This window comes from Athalia rosae, chromosome 2 (assembly GCF_917208135.1).
Source record: "Athalia rosae chromosome 2, iyAthRosa1.1, whole genome shotgun sequence".
Lineage (NCBI taxonomy): Eukaryota > Metazoa > Arthropoda > Insecta > Hymenoptera > Athaliidae > Athalia > Athalia rosae.
This window is the reverse complement of record NC_064027.1, coordinates 15,041,751-15,068,068: the sequence shown is the minus strand read 5'-3', so window position 1 is coordinate 15,068,068 and position 26,318 is coordinate 15,041,751. Positions and strand designations below refer to the sequence as shown.

The 26,318-nt window shown below is 46.7% G+C and overlaps 1 long non-coding RNA gene across 12 annotated transcripts in view; it reads left to right on the top strand.

The window, feature by feature from the left end:
- Positions 1 to 26,318, top strand: part of LOC105684788 — a 115,503-nt gene that overhangs the window by 22,926 nt on the left and 66,259 nt on the right. The gene's annotated exons all lie outside the window — the stretch shown is intronic.

Sequence of the window (26,318 nt, the reverse complement as noted above, 5' to 3'; positions counted from 1 at the left end):
AGTCGCGGTAACGGTGGAGTATAGAGATACACACACCCCTGATCCCGATTCTTGGAAAATCGCAAGTGTCAACAGAGCCGTTGAGCGTTTGCTCATCCAACGACGGTATAACCAATCAAGCGGGCGGATATAAACCGACTGATAATGGAACCAAACACTCCGGACTGCTCGCTACGCTTCTGACGTCAGATCCCCTTAGACTCCGGGCGACAATCGAGGCACGAGGTTCAGATTTTCCGAACTCTGCAGGGCTCGGGTCTTCATCCAGGATGAACCGAACAAGGGAGTAAGCCGAAAGATAACATGACCTGAGTTGTTTGTTACCTACTGTTTTGGCTGATGGCTTTTAATGGAACCGGATTACCGCACGCGATCGAAAACCACGCGCGTCTATATTCTCGTGGCTGCGTTACCCTCGGCGTATTATGCACCTCGTGCGCGAGGCTCCGCATCGTGCTCAAGTTTCGTCGAGTTTAGGGTGAAATGAAAAGACGCGGCGTCGTCGTCGTCGTTGTTGTCTTTGTTTTGTTGTTTTCTCTCATTCAGCTATCCTATTTGTTTGTATTCCGTTGTTTTTTGTTTTTTGTTTTTTTTTTTTTATTTCTTTCCATCGTAGTCGAAAGGTGTGCCATTATTTCTGGAAAGTTTTTGCACGGTCGTTGGCAACGTCTGGATTGATTGGCAATTCGACCGAGGCGGGCGGGGGGAGCGGAGCGTCGGTGTGAGAGAATCGCGAGGGTAGCCGGCCGCGGATAAGAGAGTTTCTTAAACAAAGAAGAGAAATATCTTGGCACGTTTCCCGAGTCACTGTACTTTAATCTCGTCTCGGAAATTCTCGGGGAAAACTTTAACACGGTTCGGGACGATGTGTCTCGTTAGTAGAGAGACCGTCGGAGGAGTCAACCGTTTCGAAGAGTCAATGAGAAGAGCTTCGGGAGTTCCTCGATCCTTCTTCTATTTTACTTTTCTTCTGGCCCAACGACACGAGCTCAGAATTACAAACGGTCCTTTTCAACACCGGCGTGAAACTTCTGACTTTACAATTAACTTGTGAATGATCATTAGTTCGGCTCTCCTCAGGTGAATCGGTTGGTACAAATCTGAAAGGAATGTAAAGTGGAAGAGAGAAAGAAAGTAAACAGCTATAGCCCCGAGAGATAAGGGAAGAAAATGAAGATCTCTTCGAAATTATTTGGGGTAACCTAAATTAAATCCGATTCAATATTGGCGTCTGTTTCAATTATTCGATTCGTTTTAGGTCGCCAGCGATTCGCGGCATTTGTATCCCCTCCCCCCCCTCCCCCTTGCCCGCTACGTTTACCGACCTCAGGGAAGGGCGCACCAGAACAAACAAGCTGACGCTTAAAATAATTAAAAGTCAAACTGAAAAGTCGAGCTGCTCAAGTTATAAACAATTTTATTTCTCGGCAGATTAGAGTTAATTCAGTTTTTGCCAAACGAGTCGAGAACCAAAAGTTTTTTCCTTTTCGCTTCTTCCCTTTTTTTTTTTATCCACTTATAATTTCAGTCCAAAGTTTTGAACAACCTTTGTGTCCATCGCCTCGAGCGAGCTATCTTACTTTTTGACAATGATCCGACGATTACCGCTAAACAGACGTACGCATTATCTGCACACGAATGTAGACGGTCTTCGAAGTTTGAAAAAACGAGTGCACACGAGTCTTGGTAAACGATCGCATTCCGATATACGTATACCGGTGTATTTTTATGACATAATTCCGAACGACGTACGTGGGGGCTTATTCATGCCGGAGAATTTATTAGCGATAAACGTCACCGGTCCCCCAGAAAGGATACGCCGGGTGCACGAGGAGAAAAGATGAACTTGACACGGAAGATCTTAAATTCGTTGAGAATCCGAAAACGGTGCATAAAACGACGGGGCCCAGAAGCGACGAATAAATAACACGATAAGGATAGTGAAAGTTGTTATCATGCAGTGATCCGGCTATAAGCCCCGGCATCATCTGTATGTACACGGTGAGGGGCGTTATGAGGCAAATGCGCAAACAAATCACAGCGTCATTATCATAGAGAAGCAAAAGTTTGTTCCTCGCCCGAGTCGGTGTACGTCAACCCCCCCTCCCCCGCGCGTATTTTCGTTCTTCTTTTTTTTTTCTCCACTTTTTTTTCTCTCCGTATCCTCTTCCGTGCCCGTATTCCTCCTTCTTCTCTCCCCCCGCGTATCCCTCTAACTTCCCACTTTATTACTTTCCCTCTTTCGGATCCCGAGGGTGTATCCCAAACAGTGTTTCTTTATTCTTCACACGCCTTTACATTGTTTTTCCATTTCCAGTCTCCAGGGTTTCCAGTTTTCAGTTTTTTGAGTGCCCCGTACGAAAACACAATAATATGTAAGGTGCGTCTCGATGCGTGCGTCCCCCGGATAGACACGGTTCTCCTCCTAATGGTTAGTTTCCGCCGACGGTCGCTCTTTTTACTCGGGAGATTCCTACGCCCCTACCTCTGCCCCCCCCCCCCCTCCCCCTCCTCCCCTGCGCCCTTCCGCCAAAGAGCGGGGAAAAAAACGGCGAAAATAAACCAGAGCAAACCAACTGTGGTAAAGCCCGAATCGCATCATCGATAGAACCACGTCGAGCGGAGGATTGTCCTGAATTAGTTACGAAGACCCATTTCAAACCCCTGACGGTCTTAGCTACTTATGCCCGTATGCGAATTTACTCATCTGGAGCGCTATTGACGAGCCCAAGAGATAATTCGATAATGTTGTAATCGGTAAATTGAAACGCGATTAAATTTGCAATTTTTTTCGAAAACCTCGATGATCCGGCCGAGGAAAATTTTCGCTCCGAGGTATTTGAATCACGTTCGTTCGCCGGAGACAAAATTTAACCGTTGACGCTTTCCCGATCGTACGGAAAAGCCTCTCGATGGTTCGATTGATCCGAGTTCAGGCGTAGGCCCTCGATGCGTCGCTTACTTTCGAAAGTCTCCGGCGAAATTTTCCCCGCAGCTCGTGAAAGTCCTCGCGGACGAGGAAAACTGCGAACCGGGAGGAACCAGCCGCCGCGCACCGCCAGCGCCGAGAGGAGTCTCTAAATATGGCTACCCGTATAGACGTGCATCAATCATAAAAAATGTCTCCCAAGACGTTACCGCTTCGCTTTTCCTCCTATTAATACCCTCCTGTCAGAATTTCCCCACCTGAGCCCCTTATTCTCGCTCTTCTTCCTTCCTACCGTCGACTTTCCGGGGGCGTGGGGACCTCAGATAAGCGTCGCAAATTTTCATGCGACCCAAACTCCAAAGTTTTCCAGATTTTTTTCCATTTTTCTTTCACACTTCTTACTTGCAGAAACGTATTCTACGATACATCGGGTAATATCGCTCGAGTGTTTCTGTACGGTTGATTTGATTGCCGGGTCGTCGAGAAACGCGGCTCGTTTTTAGGAATTAATTGTCACTCATTAATTACCGCGCGATAAACGAAGCCGAGGACTTGATACTGACCACATGTGGTAGGAAGTTGTTGGCAATTAATCGTGAATTCTTATCACGTTGGTATCGCATACCTCTATGCGCCCGTGTGAACTTAAGGAAGCAGAAGACCAGCGGGAGAGCCGGATGGTGGGAAAATTAGCGGGGGGTGAATCTGTATGGGAATGCGGGTGAGCGATAATACGAGTTTTACGCGAGAATTTTCCGGCGCATCCGACGTGGGGGAAAGCGAAGTTACGATTACACTTGGTTATGTGATTAGCGTTCGCCGTATACGGAGGGTGGTATACGTAGTTTTCGCAGTAATCTAACCCGAACATGCGGAGTAATAAACGGATCGTCGGTTTTGCAGTTTTGCGCCGCCTTAGAGTATCTAATCGGCAGCGCTCCAAAGAGGCTTGGATGAAACTTTTGTCACTTGGACGTACAAGGACGGTAGAAAGCTACCCGAATCCGTCACGACTTGCCCCATATCCAGAGCCGGGGACTGCTTGGCTGATTCTCCTAGCGTTAAGTCACGAGCTAAGTCTCTGCCGTGCGCCTGGTCGGAATGATAACTAACCCAACCCCGACCCGACCCAAAGCCAAAGCCAACCCCGAACCCCGAACCCCGCCACCCAAAGCCCAATCCCCGGCGAAGCCGAGGAGAATCGGAGGAGGAAATGATGGGAGAGAAGATCTGCCCACCCGAACGCTTCGGAGCGCCAACAGTGCGGTCTTTACTTTAGCAAGCAGTTAAGAAGTGGTGGTGCAGAACCACGCCGAGGGCCGACGAATGTACATTTTGGCGTATCGAAGTCTTAGGAATAATTAAATATCGGGGGATATATAACCGTAGGCGTATAATCGCATGTATGTACCCGAACCGAACTTCCGACGTAAACTCAAGTTTCGCGTCAAGTACAGTAATTTAGCGTTCGCAAATTCCGATCTATATGTAGACACACCTCCGGTTTGCATAAGAAATCTGATCTACGGAGATACGATGAAGAAGTTTCCACCGAGCGACCTAGATTTTCTCATTCAAGTTTACATAGCGTCAAGTGACTCGTTGGCACCTCGTTAATGGACGCGATGAATAGATTTCGGTGAAGATATGGTCGTACGAAAGAATGGAAGAGAAAAAAGCGCGAAGAGCAGAAAAACGAAAAAAAACAAAAAACATATTGAATGAGGAATAAAAATTTGACCCAGGTGTCCGTGCCGGGTCGACACGGTTATTCGTATATATTAGGGAGTGAAAAAAACTATACAGCGTATAAATTTTACTACGCGCAAGATAATATTTTCATCGTTAGAAAGTTATGAAAAGTCTGACGACGCCAAGTCGTAAAAGTCCGCTTAAAATGGCGTCCACAACTAAGGAAAAGACGGCTACTACGACCCCCGGATTGGACTCAATAAACTTACTGCGTTCACCTTTTCACTGCAGCCTGCACCTTCGCAGGGCTATTAAAAATTCAACTTCACCTACTTGTATGTACATATATACATACGTATACATGGAACACTCTGTGAGTCGTTGGTTAATTTTATCGTTGCCCTCATTACCTGAATTTCATTATTAACGAATCTTCCAAGTGCTGCGACGTACCTAATTAAATGAAAAATATCAGATCTGTAACAATTATCACTGTATCACAACGAAGTTGGAGAACGTCTGCGGATTATATCACATCTTGACTGAATTTAGTCGATTTCCTCCGAAAAGTTTACAACCAATCGAAACTCGAAATACGAGATGAAAATTTGAAATCCAAGATAAGCGTCGTGTTTCGAAACTCGTGTGGTGCTTAAGGGCCGATTGGACGTTATTGTAAAATTTTATTCGTTTGCTGATTGATTTCTCCAATACGTCAGCTCTCATTTTGAGGTGACGGATTGCGACTAGACTGAAAATATTACTATTGAAGAATAATTCAAGACGTCACCGTTGATGTCTAGATTGGATAGAAAATCAAATGGGAAATTCTCAACGTGTAAGTTGGAAAATTTAAAAAACAAAGCAATCTTCAAGGTGAATCCAAAGCAGTAGGTTATTCAACCAATTGTATATTAGAATGTTATCATAACGTATACAATAAAATACGATTCATGTCGCTCGATCAAGTTCAAAAAATATTTCGGACGTCCAATGTTGAGCGAGATACCATTACACGCTAACCGCAAAATTCAAATTGCTATAACAATGATGTAGACTGACGAGAAAAAAAACTCCCAACATGCGTGCGTTATGACATCGTATATGTAATTGGAAAAAAAAAAAAAATTACGACTAAAAAATTTAAACGACGAGCGAAATCAAATACGGCGAATCCGATGCTACAGTTTCCATAAAATACTGGTAAAATTGCTTCTGGTTTTTCAGCCTGTGTTCCATTTCCAACGGTATACCCCTACCTATGACTGGTGGTAAAAATAACGAGTGAACATAGGTGCGGGCAAGAGAAACGTACCTTATACGGTGTTTCATCTGCAGGTATATAGGTATCCGGTCCGCCATACCTGCGGTATAACCTGCGATTCACCGGAGCGATGAGCTTTGTGCAAACTTTCGTATCTTTGTTTGGAAAGCCTGAACCATGTAAATATAGGCATCAGCCAGCCCGGGGGCAGTATTTAATTTCCGGGCTGCAAGAGTGACTGGACACGCGGCGTCGCGACGCTGTCACTCCGTGGCGGCGGACAGCTTTGATAGATAGATGGATAGCCCTCCCGTCGTCGTCTCCCTGCCATATTTCCTGCTCTATACGTATACCTACCACCTACTCGCCATCGTTCCGAGCGTCACCGTCTCTGCGCCCTTACCCCTTTCCCACCCCTTTTTCCAACCCTGACAAAGCTACGCTAAACAATAGTAATAATCGCATAATAACAACGGAGATAACGGCCTCGCCGACAAGAACGAACGGCGCAAATCTACGCACGGAATCGGAAAGCGCCCGAAGGTAGGTTGCCTATGTTTAATTACGGCAAAGCCGCAGCCGAAACACGTCGCGTATTTCAATTCACCGAAATTCGGCTCGCTCATTTTTCGTCCCTTTTCTCTCTCACTTTCGTTCTTGCCTCTGCGATTACGCGAATCGGAGTCGATATCGTCGGACGTGTGCCTCGATTCCGCATAATCCGGCGAACGCGGGCAACGCGCGTGTAACGGCGTGAGTGACAAATCGAAATGGATCCCCAAAGAAATCATGCGTATCTCTCTCTACGCCGAATCCCCCTGGTAATTACAAGCGGCAGTAGAGATACCGGCTGAGTACATTCGAGATAGTGAAATGACAACAACGAGAAGGTAGCGGCGGATGTCCCCTTCGCGGGTCGAGTCAATAGCAATTCTCTTCTTCGCGTACGTCATACTTTTATATGATGTTTTATGATCGAGCGGCGAAACTCTCGTTCTGTACATCGCTAATGCGCCCGCACAACCCTCGCGGGACGAGGTGACGCCAAATAGGAACCCGGCGAAGGGGGTGAAACACCCCGAGGGCGACTACGGAGATGGACGAAGTGGGAGAGAAATAAGTGGAGAGGATACTACCACTCGTTCGTTGACCCATCCGACGCGCGTCCGCGTCCGCGTCCGCATACTGCATGTGGGTGTACACGCTAAGCAGATGCCCGGTGCTTTTTACTTCTCTCCGTGCGACGCCCTAGCTCCGACAAATCCAGTTATACGCTCGCTAATGCGTTCGAAATTAGTGGAATTATTTGGGCGAGCGACCGTCCCCGTAATGTTTCATTATACTTCTTCCTGCGGAGGATTCGATTAAACCTCCCGAGCACGGATTCGATTGATTCGGTGGACCCGAGTCCGGTTTCTATTTAATTTCGCTCCTCTACGTACGCTTTATTCGCTGCAGTCACGTGATATATCCGTGCGAGAGTACTCGAGCATTTTTCCAACGAACCGCGAGAAGAAACGTTGAGTAATCGATTTTCTAACGATAAAAACTGATCGTGATCTCCGCGGGGGGCAGGGGCGAGTGAACAACCGATTTTCAACCATTGTTCGATAAGAATAGAGCGGAAAAAGTGTGTTCGGTATTGTTTGAACGCTTTTTTCTTTTTCATTTTTTTTTTTTTTTTTTCTCCACATTTCCGCTTCATTTATTTCGTGCGGAGTTTGACGCGAGCGGAAAACGAGAATATTCCAGCTACGCGACGACGTTGAAGCGAGAAGGGAAATATCAATTGGACACACCGGCAGGTTTTCAGAATTCATCTTTCCTGTACTTTGCTCTATCGGTAGCACGTGTTTTCCAACGGTGGAAAAATCCATCGCATCCGTACTCCCGATATAGGCGCCAGCCAGCGTACATGTGCACGTCGAACTTATAGCGAAACATTGCGCGGCGTTGTGCCGAAGTGGAAAGACACGTGTTTGATTGTGCCCCACGTATGGAATCTCTTCCTTCGCACGGGTTATGCGTTCGGAATTATGGATGAACGTACGAACGAGTCTGTAACAAAAAAAAAAAAGGAGATGCAGTGGCTGTCGTACGTCATCGCCGAATACACGTTGGATCTACGTTATATATAGTCGAAGCACCGCGAATCGGGAATTAGAAAAAAAAAAAAAAACAAAAGATAGAGCACTTCGAACACAGAACCACATGTATCTAGAAGAGACTCCGTGTTATCGGTAGACTTTGGACGAGACGGGGTGAAATTAAGGCAACAGAATTTCCACGGATAGGTTTTTTTTTTCGGGAGGGAGGGAAGGGGACGGCTTCGGACGAGACGATGTCGGACGTTGAGCTGGTTTTCTTTTAATTAAACGTACCGGTGTCTCCGATAAAGAACAGTCGTCAGTTCGGAGCCGAAAGCAGCGCAGCGGGTACGGCGAGACTCGCGATTCCCGCTTTAGGTTTTTCTGGCTCTCTTCGGAGAGACCGCGCGTACAGAGCGGTCTCTCCGAACGATATTTCCGTTCGCGCAGGTGAATCGGACGTGGTATCTCTCCCCTCGTAAATCCGACCTGGACGCGCCTCGCCGTTGCTACCAGACGACTTCGACACGGCTACGAAATTACACGCCTACGGGTAAAAAATACGAGATATTCCGGCCGGGGGTATAAAAATACACGGTCGTAAAATAGAGAAAAGTGAAAATGGTATGCTCATTCGATAAAAACTGTAGCCGGCGCGACAGCGATCAAAAGTAAGCGGAGCCTTCGACGAGCGAAAAAGAAGAAAAAAAAAAAATAGAAATAAAGAACAAAACTTAGAAACCCGACACACAGATCGGATGGATCCACGAGATGGGATTATTTAACGATGTAGTAGTAGAGAGCGCCGTGTAATTTTACATGCACGCAAATGGCGGTAAGAAATTTAACAACGACGCGAGGACTTCGCAATGGGATTACGACAATATAAAACGCAGGGAGAATGTGAAACATGAGGGAAGACCGAGGGGGAAACACTTCATTAATTCGGTTCTGGTTCGCGGGAGAGAACCAGGGAGCGGAGGGCGAACGGAGGGCGGCGGGCTGGTCGGGAGGGCGGGAGGGCGGAGGAGAGGAAAGAAGAGAAAAAAGAAAAAAAGAGGAAAAAAGGGAGCCACCCCCCGCAGTCCCGCGGGTCGACCAGCATCAAAAACAATTCCTCTGAAATCGTAAAGACTCCAGCAGTCGTTCCGGTATGCGAGCGTTCCCATTGCGTATTCCCGTCGAGTACCTTCGGACCGGCGCAGCGCGGCGTCTCGGCACCGAAATCCGGCGAGATTTCAACGGCGAGGAAATAGCGCGAGAATCGCGAATCGCTCGGATCCGCGGGCGCGCAACCCTCGAAACACCCAGCGTTCGACGTTTCCCTGTAAGCTCTCGGATTTAATTAAATGTAAATTGCCGGGAGAATACGATCGACGATATTGTCGCCGTTTCGAATCCGGAGCAATTTTTAAAGTATCTCTCCACCTACCGGCGCGGCCGTGTCTCTCGGATGTTCGATGATCTCCGGCGGCTTTTGCGGGGGCGAAGGACGAAAGAACACGAGAGACGGGCTGCGCCGAATGACTCGTGGGTCACGTGTTCCCTAAATCCGCGCCGACTACTTTTTCGCGGCGCATAATCTGACGGACGTTCCGATTGCGCCGTAGAATTTTTCACTTCTTTTTTTTCTTTTTTCATTCTCCGCATATTCGCCCAGTTGAAAACAAATGTATTCTAGCAGATCGGATAAACGAAGAACTTAATTGAACGCGACGTATTTTATCGTTCGTTTTTCTTTCAACTTGCGAGGGCTGTTACATTGTGTCATCCCGAGGGCTGGAAATGATCTTTTTTGCTAGATGATCATAAAAAGAGAAGGAAAAAGATTTGAAAAAAAAAAGAACGGTTAAACGTCGCCCGTTGCGGTATAGTGCCGAACCAAAAGAAACCGAAACAAAGTCATCCGTACCTTTTTTCTCAACCGCGAACGCTTGATGATATTTTACGAACATGGAACGAGGCGCGATCATTTGTTCTTGAAAATTAGCGCGCTGACGAGGGCGATGAGAAGATCGTTCGCCGGGTGGGGGGCGCACATCGGCCGCGGGAGTAGCAGCTACGGGAGAGAATCAGAGATGGAAACGAGTGGATCGGTGAAGTTTTTGAGGAAAAAACGACTTATTTTGCACACGGTGTAAATCTGACGCGTTAAAAAAAAACAGCTGCGAGTGCCGGGCCATTAGCTAATCCTCGACGGGTAAAATAGAGCCGTGGCCGTTGGGGGATTCAGGAGGTGCAATTGATTGGCGTCGTGACGCCGACGCTGCCGACGGTTGATTAGAATGGAACAACACGGAATCCCTCTCTGGCTAGCTAATGGCTCGCCGCAAACGGTGTTTACCCTGATCTCTCTCTTCGCTGTATGTTTCTCAGCCAACGATCCCAACGATTTGTCATCTGCAATGCCAATGAGATGGTACACCCCGCACGCGTCGCGAGTCCGACGGAATTTGTTGGCCCCCCGAACCGAGCAGTCGGCCGACTGTGTACGATCAATCGACGCACGGAGCGTCGGGTACAGCTTGACGTCGTTTTCGGATCTTTTCATAATATCGTATCGTCGATATCCCCATAACCGCGGGATGTGGGTCGGAACAATTCACGCGACTGAGGAAGGACGTGTATCCGACTCGTAACTTATTTGTTTTTTTTCCGTTCGACAGACGGTGATTTATACACAAGGCGAGCGAATCCAGGATCCGCGTCCCGGTATCCGCAGAAACGTATTTCTAATCGAGATATTTCGCACGATGATTGAGGATTTGAAAGGGTTTCAACCGTATACGGGGAAACCCGGTGTCCCTATCGTAAGGCAGATTTAGATTGATGGTAACCTTCGAGGATATCGAATCAATGGGAAACTGCAGAGGAATAATTCAGTGGCTGAATGTTTTATGAATGGTCTGAGTCGCGGGCCCAATCGAACGAAACCCGGAGTGGACCGACCGAGCAAACCGTTCTGCGGCGTTGTACACGAAGCGGCTGTCCCGAATTTATCACCGGGATCCGACGTATACGTAGGGTGGCGTGCTTAAAAGGCGCGAAGGCGATTTCGGATGCCCCGAAATTTATCGTGCATTACGACGGCGAGTGTATATCGGAGTAAAATGTTTCGAATCCCGCGGAATAAATAATTGACTTCGATCGGCGTACCGCGTTGCACCTGTGATTCTAGCTGGAATTCATTTCCTCATATTACTCGATATACGTATACCGTACGTATACGTATACGAAGCTGCCGTGCGACGGAAGGAGAAATAGCGAGTGAAATTTCTTGAATCTAATCTAATGTAAAAATCTGCGCAATTCTTCCTCTCGTTGTACGGACTTTTCACTTTTTCACAGGGCATCGACCTTTACGGATGTAAATTGTGCGGTTGTAAAAGGAAATAAGTTGGATTCAGGCGATTTAAATTACCGGGAAAAGTTTCAAGTTTCAGTATAACCGCATGGGAGATACAAGAGTCCAATCGGTTTCGGTAATGAAATTCCACGGATAACGTGCCGTTTTGCTCGGCGTATTCACGGCGTCGTATAATGCAGCTGCAACGTTAGTCGTAAAGAGACTAGAGCGTAAATGATTAAGCGCGGAGGAAAAGCCACGTTCTCCGGCGAATCCAAAACCAGATTATCTTGACACGTACGTCAAACGGGGGAGCAGCGGACGCGAGTATAAGGTAGTAGGTACTGCCGAGTGCGAAGGTGACACGCATCGGATAACCTCGTTGTCAATGTTGTCAGTCGAGACTGCTGCAATTTCGAGTTTCGTTCTCAACGGAATACGATTGTTTCGACAAAAGTCTGGATAACGAGGCCCCAATGAAAATTCGACGATTTCGGTACACCGATCGATGGTTGAAATTCGCCATCCGCGGATACGTCTGGAAATTCTCCATCGTTCTTTCATCGGTATTTCTATACACATCTCCGATACACACGACCTACCCATCCTGGTCCGCGATTAGATATAAGCGCCATTTTCGCTCTGAGCTATTTCCTATCTTCCACCGTCAGGATCCGAGCTCCACCGGCATCCTTCTCGACTCGATCTCAATAACAATTATTTCCGTTATTAGAAATTTAATAAAGGGCCCACGACCGGGCGGCATAGCCCTTTGACGGAAAGCGTTCAATAACCTACCCCGCGTAATGCGTGATGGCCACGACCGGGGATGTTGAAGAAGAGGAGCGGAAAAGGAGAAAACTCGTAGAAGCAGCTCTGAATTGGCGTTCGAGAGTGAAATGAGCGGGGAGTGTGGGGCGGAAAGAAAAGTAATGAAGAAGAAGGGGGGGGGGGGGGGCGGATGGGGGGGAGGAGGAGGAAGAAGGAGAATCGCGAGACTGCAAAGGCGAGAAAGAAAAGGAACAGAGACGGAGCAAAAGGATGTAAATGAGGTGGAGAAACGGGGTATATAACGCAGGTATAACGCGTACATACAGAGAGAGACCGTGTGAGGGGTGGTTTTGGTAGAGAGAACAGGAACGAGCGTAAAAATACGAAGCAATGTAAGCGAAAGCCTGCCGATGGATTCATCTGTATTCCGACCGGTAAAATCTTAGGATTATCCCAACAAGAAGCGCACGTGACACCCTCGCGGCGAAGATTCAACCGGAATGTACATATTTCGCGTACCGATGTTTGTTTTTGTTTTTGTTTTTTTGTTTCTTTTTCACGTGTACACGACGAAATTACATCCGGTAAAACGAAATAACAATATTCGCCGCGACCGAACACACCCGTGTGCAACCTTGGAAAATGATTCCAGCTCTTACGCTCGGGGAAACCCGACAGGATAAATAGCCCTCTTAATTTTTCCAATAATGGCTCTCATGTACCAAGAGTCAGCAGTTTATCAACGCGAACATCGGCGGAGCGCGGTGGGTCCGCATCCCGCGTCGTTGGACACGACCATCTCGTTCGGATCGGGGGATCCGGCTCCTTCTTTCCTCACGGCCGCGGGCTTGTCCGGTGCAGCCGAGTACGTCGCTATGGGTCATCTACCGGGCAGGTACCGAGAGTAATCCGTTTCAGAAATAAATCCAGGCGATTTATTTTCTCACGAGGTCATTCCGCGTTCGGAAATTTCGAACCCCCCTTTTTACGGCCGATGAAATTCGATATCAGGTTAATTAGCGATTCGCACCTTTCGTGGACGGGATTCTCCGTATTCCGGCTGATGTTCGCAACGGTTATAATACGAACGTGTGCATCGCGTAGACGCGCGTCGCTGTATGTAATACCGACGCTTGCTACCGGACACGTGTGGAACCGGTACCGGCGGTTTGCCCGGTACGGTATATAATCCTCTTATTGTCTCTACACGATGCAACTTCATTAAGCATTTGAGGTTTACGGTCGGCTCTCGCATCAGGAGAAACGAAGTGAACGAGAGAAAGAGCGGGGGGGCGGGGGCACATGTGTATTTTACGAACCGCGGTCGAGTGTACACGCGGGGATGAAATCCGCTTAACGCAAAATCTATGAAACGTAAATGCATCGCGTACAGAGATAGGGGAGGGGAAGCGCTCACGTTTGTCCGGAGGCCTAGTAGGAAAATATGAAAAATGCATCGACCGCCCGCGCCGGCGGGGAGAGGAACTGAAGATATTACAGAGGTACATTAGCGCCGTTTATACCGGGAACTTCGTAAGCTTCTTACGTAACATACGTGCCGTATGTGCGCGGCGGGTACGTCAAATTTACCAGTCCAACCCCCACCTTCGCGTGGTTGTATTAAACGTACGCGCACACAGACACACACACACATGCGTGAATACACTTTCAGAGTTGCTCGTTAGCGCGAAAACTTGCGCGGTGACGTCACCGGCGAATCCCGCGGTGGGTTTCTTCGACGCTCGTAGAAACTTAAGGGGAACCGTCGCGTTAAATATAAGACATCAAAGATACGCGCTATACCGCACGTCCCTGCGATTGAAACGAAGCGGGACTCGTGCCCGGGAGTAAAACGCCTCGACGACGACAAATCAGAGGAGAAACGGATGACGTAGACGCATATATGTTAATGGCTCGTAGTTATAGCTGTGACAATATGCTCCTTCGAACGAACCGGCAATCGGCAAATAGGGTAATCCTGGAAGCCCGGGGATCGTAGTCGACTCCCTTCTCCTGTGGGATAACTATCGTCGTGTGTATATGTATACATATATGTATGTATGTATGTTCGATACACGGAGAAAGTCTTACTTTGCCTGCCTGCCCTTGGCACACATGTGTTTGGTTTGATAAGGGGTTGGGACGGGATAGGAGGATAGCGCTATAGGGGGGAGGGGGGGAGGATAGCGTGTAGTTCAAAGGCACCGTGCGCGGATCGAATGAACTACGGGGTTTGTTGTTTTAGCATTAACAGAACAAACACGATGATACTTCGATTTCGACGGTATTTACCGACAGATGATAAGCCTACGGTGATTTATCGCAAATTGAGACATCCGTCGAAGGACAGTATCGGACCAAACGATCGCGATCGCTCGAATTCGTTGTTCCGTCTTTACGCTGAAAACCGAAGCATCCAGCGCCGCGAAATGTGCAGCCGTGAAAATCTGGCGTTTAACATAACGTTACAGCTGCGTACAACACGTGCCGCGGTTGCGAGTGGGGATGGCCGAGGCTGGTTGTATTTTGTTTAAACTTTTCGGTCGAGTTCGCGAGTTTGATATTTCGAGTGCGGGTGGGGGGTAACTAACGTGTATATAACGGGTGCAGCGCGACCGTAAACTCCGAGGTAAGCTCGCCGGGGAGATACCATGAGGATTATTTGCGCTGCTAATATAACAATGAGCAGAATCCTGAGTTCCGTTTTCACTCCCCCCCCAGGCTTCGCGAGTTCCAAGTTTCTTTTTAATAGCGGAAACAAAATATTCGTAGGGAACGATGTCTGGATTATTTAATGCCGGAGGATCTTTACGAAGAGCGGGTACAACACCCGGTCATTTGACTCCGCACGGGAGCTTTTTACACTTTGTATACCCGCAACACAACCGTAGGTTACAGAGGTAAGACGAGATCCCGGTGAATAAAATGGAGGAAAAAAAATCTGGAAAAGCGGAAAAGAGGAAATGGGAAATGCGAAACGAAAGTTCAGTGTATAACTCGTAGTATACGCGCGTAATAGAAGGATACATTCGAGTACAACTGAAAGAGAGGAGAAGCGTCCAGTTGAGTGGAATGGGATGGGGTGGGTGTGTACACACTGCAATTATATGCTTAAACATCGCTTTTGAAATTCTCCTCTGGGCTCTCTGACTCTGCTGCGGAAGCAAGACATATATACATATATACATATATAGGTGGGTAGATGTACCGACTCCTGCCAACGGAGCACTAAGACTTAAATTAAATATTGTATCAGCGGTTTCAAATTAAGCTCTGTTGATCTTGCCCAAGTTTTCTTCTTCGCTTTCTCAGTCAAAGAACCAATTCCAACGAGTGATTTCGCTTTCGATAACACCTTCCCGTATTTAAACTCGCGCCATCGGCGATCAACTTTCTTCGAAACGGTATGAGAATTGAAATCACCGGCATTTAACGAAAGACAATACCCGCTCCGAACCGAACGTCATCTCCGATCTCATCCGCGCTATACGGTGGCAAATGTATACATATATATGAAAGAAAATGCAGATCGAGCTGCAGCAGGGCGGAGGAACCGACGCAAGAATAAGAGTGGAACGATATTGTCAATATCGTCTCGGAAGAAAAACCTACCCCTCCCCCCACCCCCCTCGATTTTCCCTTCCGTTTGCCACCGGGGATCCCCCGCGGGAAGCGCATATCGCCGTACGCCGGTTGAAAACAGCCCATCTCAACGACCCGGACGGAGGAAAATAGCGCAACATTTTTGAGAATACGTAAAAACAGTCCGCGCAGCTGTTGCTGCTCCTTCCGTAGTATAGCGAAGAGAAAATGAAAAACCATTCCGCAAATGGCCGGCGCTATGAGGTTTCCGCGGTCTTCGGTATGCTCGGCGCATACGTGTGCCACATATATACGACCCTATATACGGGCTAATCTAGTTACCGCTGTGTACACGTCGGGTCGCACTTGCCAGGAAAACGATCATCGACTCCGGCGCGGTATTTTTGGACTCATTTTCCAAAGGTATCGAAAATATTTCAACGGTATTGAGTCCGAGCGAACCGTAACGCGGGGGCAGGAATGTTCTCGCTTACGGTAAACCCGCTCGCGCGTATTCCGCGACAAAAATTCACGAACTTTGACGAATCTGGAGAACGATGAGAATCGGAAATATATCGACCGCAGGCCGACGTGGCTTTTCGAGTACGGAAATGGTGGATTAATTTTTAAGTTAGACACGCAAGGTTCGCAATGTACACAATACCTACGTGTATAGGTGCGTGCAGTTACCGTCGACCTCCATACCTGTAACTCATTTAGGATTAATCAGGTATCGTATGTAAAATATTTACGAAATCGATACGTAATCACTGTGATTTCGTGTAATTGTTATGAGAGCGTACGCCGGGGTTCCTTGTCAATATTTAATGATGATTCAATAATGCTGTCCCGGACTGCTGGTAACGTTATTACGTAACGTAACGTAAGTCAGGAGTAACAGAATAACGAAGTCCCACGGTAACATCGACGAGAGATAAAAATATAAGCGACGAAAAAAAAAAAAAAAAACGACGCGCGCATGACGGATAGGATTTTTCACGTCAAAGTTTGCACTTGCAAAAGATATTCCGAGTTTCGAAAAGTATGGGAGTTTCGAATTTGAATATCGACCGTGACAATTTGTCCGCGTTATCCGCACCATTAGGTCGAACGATAGCTGATGCTACTTTATAGTAGCGCGTAATCCGCAAAGTAATTGAGCGCTTTTGACACGTTGAAAACTACGGGACAGATTTTCTAAAGAAAAAAAAAAAATAAAAAAGGTGACAAGGCAACATTTTGCTTCGTGACGAGAATCTCGAACGTCCGTTCGCGGAGTCGATGTATGTATATACATAGTAAAGTCGCAGGGTTTTTCTTCCGCTCGACTATTATTTGAAAAAATTTTTTTAGTTTTTATTTTACTTTCCATTTTCACTCTGTATTCGGTTAATTGAAATGAAACACTTGGCACGAGCCACATCGGTACGTGACTCTTTTCTTCGCCGTTTCTTTTTATCAACTCAATTTTAAAAGACATTAATTCACCGTTTGCGCTCTCGTGCAGTTCGAATCATAAGCTCGAGTCAGCCAAATCCCATTTCCCTCGGTTTTGTTTTCCTGGAGAACCTTAAAAATTCCCAAGTACGAATTTTCCGTTTTTCTCGCCACGGGAATGACCCTCCGCAACGTTGTACGAGGAAGAGAAAAATTATACCGCATTGCAGGAGCGGATCTTTTCGAAAGAACAGATTGGTAGTTGGAAAATTTATTCAAAATATTCGATACTAATCGGTGCTGCAGTTTCGCGGCATAAACTTGAGCGGGCACTTTATTTTTCTCAGCAATTTATTTTTCCATCTCTCAAACTTTTGCCAGCCCTGTTGTATGTATATATAGCGCGGCGGTAGCATATCCGAAAACTTTCCGGCTAATATTTTTCCTAGCAAAATAACAGTTTCATACACACACACACAGGACACAGACATCGAATGAAAAGCGTTATCCATTCACTCTGCATAAAGGAGTGATTAAATATGAAATTGTATGTGAAAAATGACGGCTTAATTTAATGATAAAACTCGAATATTTTTCTTCAGCTTCGGAAGAGCGGTGCATAAAGCTCGGTAATATATAGCTCGGAAGGGGCGTCGTAACTGCCCCTCATTATACCGGTAATTCAATACGCCGTGCAGCTAGTGCAACTATGCGATGGACGTTTATTTTTCTTCACTTATTTTCCGCATTCTGTTCCCATTCCTGCGAATACAGATACAAAAGCTGCGTTGATGCGGAATTCACTTTTTTCCCCCTCTTGAATACATCGAGCAGCGCTGCAGCGAGGGCGGTGAAAAAAATTGAAAGTACGGCCTGGCGATTCGTGAGAACGAAGAAGAAAAAAAAAAAAAAAAAGCAAAAACAACAACACAAGACCCTGCGGCAGACGGTCATTGTTTCGGTGGAACTTGTTTCCTCGGATTTATCACTGTGAAATGGATCGCGATAATATTGTTAAAACTTCACGGCTAACGAATTTTTCGTCAGTTCGATTCGTCATCGCGGCCATACGGTAGGCGTGAATAAAATTCAAGAGCAGCCTCAGCTGAGGACCTGCGGAGTTTAAATAGGGTAGCGTGGGACGCTTTTGGCGTCTCGACGCACCGGTGGCCTGACGCATTCCGGTTGATCGATGGCAGCTAATATTACTCGCCGTTATCACGATCATATTATAATGTGAGCTCATGGATCACCGGCGTCCGCCTCGCTACGTCAGTCTGTCCGCGAAAAAAAAAAAAAAAAGGTAATAACACATAGTAAATAATAAATAGATAGGAGGCCAAATGAAGAATAAAAAAAAAAAAGTTTATTCGTTCAGCATGCAAATGGCATTTCAGGCTATCTGTATCTGTACCGTTAATACGAATATGCAAATATTACCGCAGGTGTCTTGTTCACGTCATTTTTCATCATTTCATTTTTACGTGGTGCTTTTTATTTTCCGAAAATCTCTCCCTCACCTAGCGGACGACTACTTGCGCGAAAAATTTTCCGTCCGTCCACTCGTCGTGTGCTGCGCTTTCGTACCCGCGCTTCGCAATTTTTGCGGAAAATTTTTTCGTACCCACTCCACGTAGTCGGTAAGGTTGATATATCAGGTTGGGTTAGTCGTGACGAGGGTCCGCGTCGTCCCAATCCTATAAGGAACTATAAGAAAAGTTTCGAATTCGTTTGTCGAACTGTGACTATATTGTACGAACTGCAGACTCCTCGATGTCGTGTCGAAGGAGAAAAGTTTCTAAGCCCATAGGGGATGATTATTTCCGCTAACGCATTACAGGATGGCGTATTCCTTGGCGGGATTCGTTGCGCGGTCGGAAATTTCACGGGCTCGAGAATAATTGAAAAGACTAATTAAATGTGAAAAATCCGCAGGTTCGCGGTTATCTAAGGTCGGAGGGACCCGTTCGAAACTCTATTCGCATGAAGTTTGAAACGGAGAAAACCTTGCGACGCAATTTCGGGAGCTTCTAATGAATGGGCCAGGCCAAGAGCCGTAGTCTGAAATTTTATAAACGAATATTTGCGTTCGCGGCCACCACCAAAGCTCATTGAAGACCCACAACCGTAATTATTTAGCGAGGTGAAGCAGTTGAAAGTATACAAGAGCACCTAATTACTTGCTGTTTGTCTTTTCATCCGACTCCTTAATTATCATATTTTCTTCAATTATCTAAAATTCAACTCGGCGTACGGTTAATTCAAACGAAAATTCAATGGTAAAATAATCTTTCATGAATAAAATTAGCCAGACGAGCTCCTCTCGTTTGAGAAGGTAATAAAAATTCGAAACGCAATCTTATCGATATTATACCTCGTCTACTCTCATCGTTGACAAGAAGTACGAGTCAAAAATATTCCCGGTCTTTACACCGACCGGCAACTTTTCACCTACAAGGAGAAATTTTACCCGCAAGGCACCCTGGGGGTTTGAAAAAAAAAAAATAAAAATAAGCAACAGAAAATGTCGCAATATCCCCGGGGTGGCCGGTTTTCATGCTCACGTATTCAACGTCGACGTAGCCACGTGCGCGAAACTTTATTCCTGAAGAGAAACCAATGGCCGATCATTATGCAGGTCAATATTCATGGACCCGTACATCTGTGTTCGAAATAAAGTTCTTCCATCGTTCGCGGAGAGTTGAATTTCACCGTTGCCGCAATATCCAGACTGTATATATGTATATATATAATACACGTCGCGATTATTTCCCACGTGAACACAAAACTGGGTAGGTGCCACCGTTAAAATTATCTCACAATACAGATACGCGTCAATTTTACCGAGACTTCTGTTCTCCCGGGAAAATGAAGAGCGAATAAATTCATGTTTACAAGCGAGAAGCAGGTGTGAAATCGGAATTGCATGCGCGCATATACGCCGCGTTACAAGTTATACGCGACGAACAATAAGTTTTGAACCACTCGCGTCTCGCGTAATTTGGTACTCTCGTGTCGCGATGGACATTGTCAGTTTTTTTTCAAACAATTTTTAAATATGAAAAAATACAATTCGATAATTGTTCGTACGTTGATGGAGAATTTCATCGTTTGAGTTAGCCGGTCGATTCGTCGAGTCGTACAAAGTGGCGGGGTACCGGTTTCGAAACGCGTTTACGAGTAAGACGATAACACCGCTTGATACCTCGGCGGTCGAATTCACCTGGAATCAGGTCCGTGATATCTGAAAATCAAAGAGGTCGCCCACCGGACGGAATTTCAATTATGGTCCAGGTGAACATCCCTGACCATTGGGGATTACTTTGTACTCTTAGAAATGACCGATCACGAACGGTTCAAAGGACACTTAATGAGATTACCGACCGTTTGGCGAAACCCCGGCTAACGTTCTACCCCTATACCATCAATTAACCGAGCCAACTATAAACTTTCAATTAGCTCATGCGAATTAACTATTACACCTACACGGTCGCAATCGTAAATCGTGATTCGCTAGCAAGACGAAATCAATTTTAGAACCCGAGGACGAACGGGTATAATTACAATAACGGAACTCCGCAGCAGAGCAACTGACTTCCCGACTGGATAAAGCGTACGGCGTAGCTATAGACGCCTCGCGGATTACTTTCGTTGCAGTATAAGCTGCCCTCCGGGTCACTACGGGGTCTACAAAAAGACGTGTCCCGCTATCGAGGGGTACAATATGAGGTAGAAAGTACGGAGGATCGAGCGCGGATACCTCGGGGGCACCTATGGACTAGGGGAATCCCCGACGTGGGCCGATTTTCGTTGCGTCGCCTCGCGTACCCACGTTTCGCGTTGCGTCGCGTCGCGTCGCGACGCCTCGACTCCGCGCACCGTGAACAACTTTGTTCAACTCTGATCCGGCTCTCTATACCCAACCCACGCTCGCCCTCACTCTTTTCTTTCCTTCGCATATATATATATGTATATGTATATATATATATAGATGTGTATATAAGCACCCGGGGATGAGTATATTGTACATAGGTATACGCGCGGATATACCTATAGGTTTATACTGCGCTTCAACTCTCCTGAGATCTTCAGAAGGGGGAGTTCGTTCTAAAAGCGTTATCATGTACATCATTCACTCCAGTTAATCAAGATTGGCACTCGATGTTCATTCACTAATTGACTTCTCTATGGCGCTGATAAAAAATTCACCGGTTTTCGTTATGATATTTTCGAGTCACGATCGGTGGTCCGCGTTCATCGATATTTTATTTCTACGCACGGGAATTCGTAATTTCTCCTTGAAATTGAATACACGAGACGTGCGAGTGCGTTGAATTTTTCGAATTCTGCTGAAGCTCTCGTATCTCACAATCAGTAGAGGAGATGACGACGCCCTTTGTCTGAAAACAAAAAACCTTAGAGTTTGCGCGTACCGTACGCCAAATAAATCCGATCCTGTGAAAAAGACTCGAGTGACCGCGGCGCACCGTATCAGATAATGACGATTATAACGAGAGCAACAATAACGACAATAATAATAAACAAAAGAGAATTATACGCCGGCAACTGAGTTCAATACCTTTGCAGACGCGCCAATTAATTCCATTGAATAAAATATAATCGGTAATTGTCATTCAATTAGCTTATTGAAAGCGTAGTTTCCACGAGCGAACGGAAGAGGCGCTTTCAAATTCCTTCGGCGATGCCCTTGCACCCCCTCGCTCTCGCGCATCCCACCGTTACGGTAACCCCTTTTACTCCGTCTGAATTGATCCCCGTACACCGGGGTAGGCTCGACCGTCGTCGTATCAATACACCCCCCCTTATGAATTCAATTAACTCCAATAATACTATTCGAGCTTGAAATTCCTGGTAAACGCTGAGTCAATACGCAGCGAGGGGTGGGGGGGGGGGGGGGGGAGGAGGTCTAGCGGTTACGGAGCGGCTCGGGTTGCTCGAATATTACGCTTTCCAGACGCTTGGAAATATCGGGGGTTTGATGGAGCTTTTATTTCCATCAACCTTTTAATTACGTCCGAATAACCGGACGGATAAGAAAGGAGCATCGCGGTGGATACCGAGAGAGGGATGCCCGAACGAATTATGAAAATGTCTATTATGTTTTCAATTTGAACAGCGTCTCTCACTCTTCCCCTAGTCGTTGTTATCCCGTACACTACGCTCCGCGGGGCCCCACGCGTATTCATACGTAAATTATGCGTCAGATCTGAGAACCGACGAATATCTAATAAGGATAAATGTTCGAGGTCCTTACGCGTGTACCCCGCCGTGTATATATATATACAGTCGTTCAGTCGGAGTTTTCGAATACAAATCGGAACTGCTCCTGCGGATGTAAAAGCTTTTTCTTTATTCAACCTGGTACAAAACGGGACGATTCAAAGCTGTGGTAATTTGATGTAGCCACTTACACAGCCCCTCGTTTACCCCCAAGATATCACTCCGCCCCCTTATTTACTTTTAAAGGCCGGACATGCCGGGTAATTTTCCCTTTTAGAAATCTCCTTTTAACCGACGAATCCACGGTACCTTTGACGATCAAATAATCATGCCGCAGCTCTTTCCCGAGGTAAATTATTACGGCGATAAGAAATTGGAGTAAATAAATTTTCCCATTCACATTTTCAATTACTATTATCCACGACGGTGGATATTTTCGCGAAATGAAAATCGTCGAGTCAACTGGGCGGAATAATTAGCGAAAATACCGGGCCAAGCGATATACCTCGCCCGGTACTATAAACTTGAGGGGTTATACCGCAACTAAACCAAGGTGGATATCGCGTCTAACTGTCTAACGATTGACCAGCTCCGCAGAGCGGAGAGTCCACAAGTTCAAGGCACACATCTCACTGCGAAACCACGTAACTACCATTAAGATGGTTAAGATGGTCGTTAGTGGGGGAGGAAAGCGGACGTTTCTTGGGTCAGCATAACTCTGGTCGCTTTAGTATACTAGCAGGCCGAGAGAGCCGTGGGCCAGAAGCTATTATCGGTCACCAAGGTGCCTTTGGGGTGCGTTCGGATAAGTAAGTGTTCAACAAGGGTCTCTCTGTACCAAAGAAATTCCGGCTCAAGAGTCCGCAAACACGAGAAACTGGGAAAACCCCCACTTTCTACGTATTCACTTTCTCCAACTTATCGATAAAATAGTCAAACCAAACCTGGGCGCCGATCACAACCTCGACGAACGCTAACGAGGACGCGGTTGACGACGAATTCTCATCTTGATCTAGGTTCCTACTATACAGGGTGAATCACGCGAAATGTCGAGAATGGGAGGGACTTGACAGGCACGAGGCCCCGCCCCTTCAGCCAATCAACGACTAGGAGAGTTCGCTATGTGATACAATTACTTGAGATAAGTGGGAAATATCAACGACTACTCAACCAGGCTGTTAGGTATTCATTTGTTTTAAGTAGTTGTTGATACTTCTTACCTATCCCAAGTAATTGTCTGACATACCGAACTCTTCCAGTTGTTGATTGGATGAAGGGGCGGGGCCTCGTGCCTGTCAAGTCCCTCCCATTTTCGACACTCGGCGTGACTCAGCCTGTATATTACAGCGGTAACGGTGTAGGCACTCGGGGGTTCGCAGGAGTTGCATTCGCGGATATATACAGCGCAGAGATGACAGCGTTGATACAATGGGGGGTTGGGTGCTCGGGTTGGAGGGTCGTAAGTTATATCTGCGGTCTACTAAATCATCCTGCCGGTCGCCAGGGGTTTGCAATAGTTTAAACATGACGTGTAAAGGCGTGGCTAGACGCCTGCTCTGACCGGATTTCAACAAGAACATGTAGCATCGGTGCCGCAGCTTCCTCCTTCAGGATCTCCTGTAGTCTCAAAGGACCGGGGCGCTCCTCGGTTCGAGCTTGGAAATCTAGTTTCTTGTTCTACTCGTATCGCGTTTTATTGTTTCGGAGATTATCTCCGGTTCGCCGAAGAGTAAAGGTCCGCGGGAGGAAGGTTAACTGCCGGTTAGCAACACCAGACCTGTACGTATAAAATCTTCATTACCGGCGTTTAACTTTCTGAATTATTTCGAACGGACTCAACCCTGCAGGGCCGATCGAATTAATCTTCCACGAGTAAAATGCCGTTTCCGCCAAAGTTACAACCTTCGACTCTCGACCCGTATACCATGGGGCGCGGTTTTTCGGACAGTTCCACCCAGAGCGCTCTGATAATTCACTCGAGAAGTTTTTTGGAATTATTCCATTTCCAAAGAATACGCCCAGAGATTACTCATTTCGGTATGACCGTCGCATTTTACGCTTCGTTCTCTTTTATTATCATTCAAAGCGTCGAGCACCCTTGTTTGATGAACCAACAAAGGAGAGTTTATGGGGTCACACGTACAGCAGACGCTACCACCTAGCAAGAAACATTTCTTTTGTCTCGGACACGTAGAATTACAACAACGATATACTCGGGGGGTTGTGACAATTCCGGACACTTGTATTTACCGGGAACTGGCCACCGCACGACCACGTGAACAGTGGACTCCGATTCACCGGGGGGTAAGAGATGTTGGATACACATAATTCCCGCAGCTCTGCAGGCCATTGTGAACGCGAAGGTTTTCATCGGTCGGTCGATTCGCGGTGCAGCCGGAAATTTATGCATGTTTGATTTCACTTTCGTTAATTAATCGCCGTTGCGCATGTGTACCGACGACGCTATTTACACACCTATATATCCTGTTGGTTTTGGAGCGGTAATGTTTTAATCGTTTCTGACGTTCGTATCGTAACCAAGAGAATTTTTTCACGTCCGGTCTAATCAGCAAATTAATCACAAATATCTCAACGAAACGGTGTAACCAATTCAATCACATATCATTATTCACGTATGTCCTTTGCGCATCCTCCCGGTTTTCGAGTCGCGGAATTTTTTATGCCGACGAAAGACGCGACGCGCGCGTTCCCAGAGTTTCAATCCTCATCCGGGTTGAAGGGAACCGGATTTAATATTTCGGTAGGTATATAATCACCCGCGCACGTGTACAATTGTGCGCGTAGACGCATCGAGCGATCGTACAGTGGAATGTTGATTGTTTTGCGGCAGACGGGTTCGTCTGTCCGGAAGTCCCGAGGCTTTCGGAGGGTGTGGCCAGCGATTGGTCGAACTCCGGGAAAATTCGTCGGGGCTTTGATAATGAGATCGAAGTTTGTAAGAAATTTGAAGCGAGAGTTTCTTTCTTCGGTTTTTTTTCGCGGTGGTCGCAGTACGAGAAAGTCAAAGAAGACGTTCGTATCGAGTCCATCCGCGCTTTCGAGATCTTCGCAAAGAATTCTCAACCCTCTCGCCGCCCCGGCTCGTCGGTTATGAGCGGTCTTTGAGTATCCGGACGAAGGTGTTCGTGAAATTCCCAAGTTATACGGAACTAGGAGCGAGGAAAAATATTTTCACCGAAGAAATCACCCCCCCCCTCGAAGACTCGCGAGTTTCACCGTGCCGCTGACTTCGCTCTATATACGTCTCTCAATCACACTTCGTTCTCTCGGTTCCCGCGGCTGTCTGTTTTCCTCCGTTCCTCCGCAGCTGGCCCCCGCTAAAATTACGAGATCATTCTTCCGAACTTTCACTTATAATTCAGACGACAAAGTTCTTCTCTCTGACGATTTCACGCTGCTATTCCGGGTAAACGGAATTAATCTAACCATCCGGATCCTTGCATACCGAAACTTTTCACAATCTCATCTCGACGCAAACGCCGCGTAGGCGTCGCGATCAGGCCATCTCTTCCGTCTCTTCGTAACGCAGTCAGCTTGTACGGGAAAAGAAGAAAATCATTCGGAAGGTAGAAAAATTCAATACGTAGAAAACGATAACGAAATGAAATTAGAATGCTGGTGTAAATCACGCGAAGTGTAGCCAAGGACGAGTATGCGAGGTGTATCAATTCTTGAGACAACAAAGCAGTTCCGACGCCACGCCCAGGGAAATCGCTATATGTATACCTACCCCGAAACGATAGCGTCTTATTTCCTTTCCGAGGCAGCCCATCATCTCGCCATTGTCACGTCAATACGTCCGTTTCCATCTGGTTTCATTCGTGCGAGGTAAGAAGAAGAAAGAAAGAAAGAAAGAAAGAAAGAAAAAAACAGAATCTAGTAAAAATGAAGAAACAGGGATAAAGAAGAAACCCCTCTTGTCTCGGACGCGTCGAGGGTGTCGCCTCG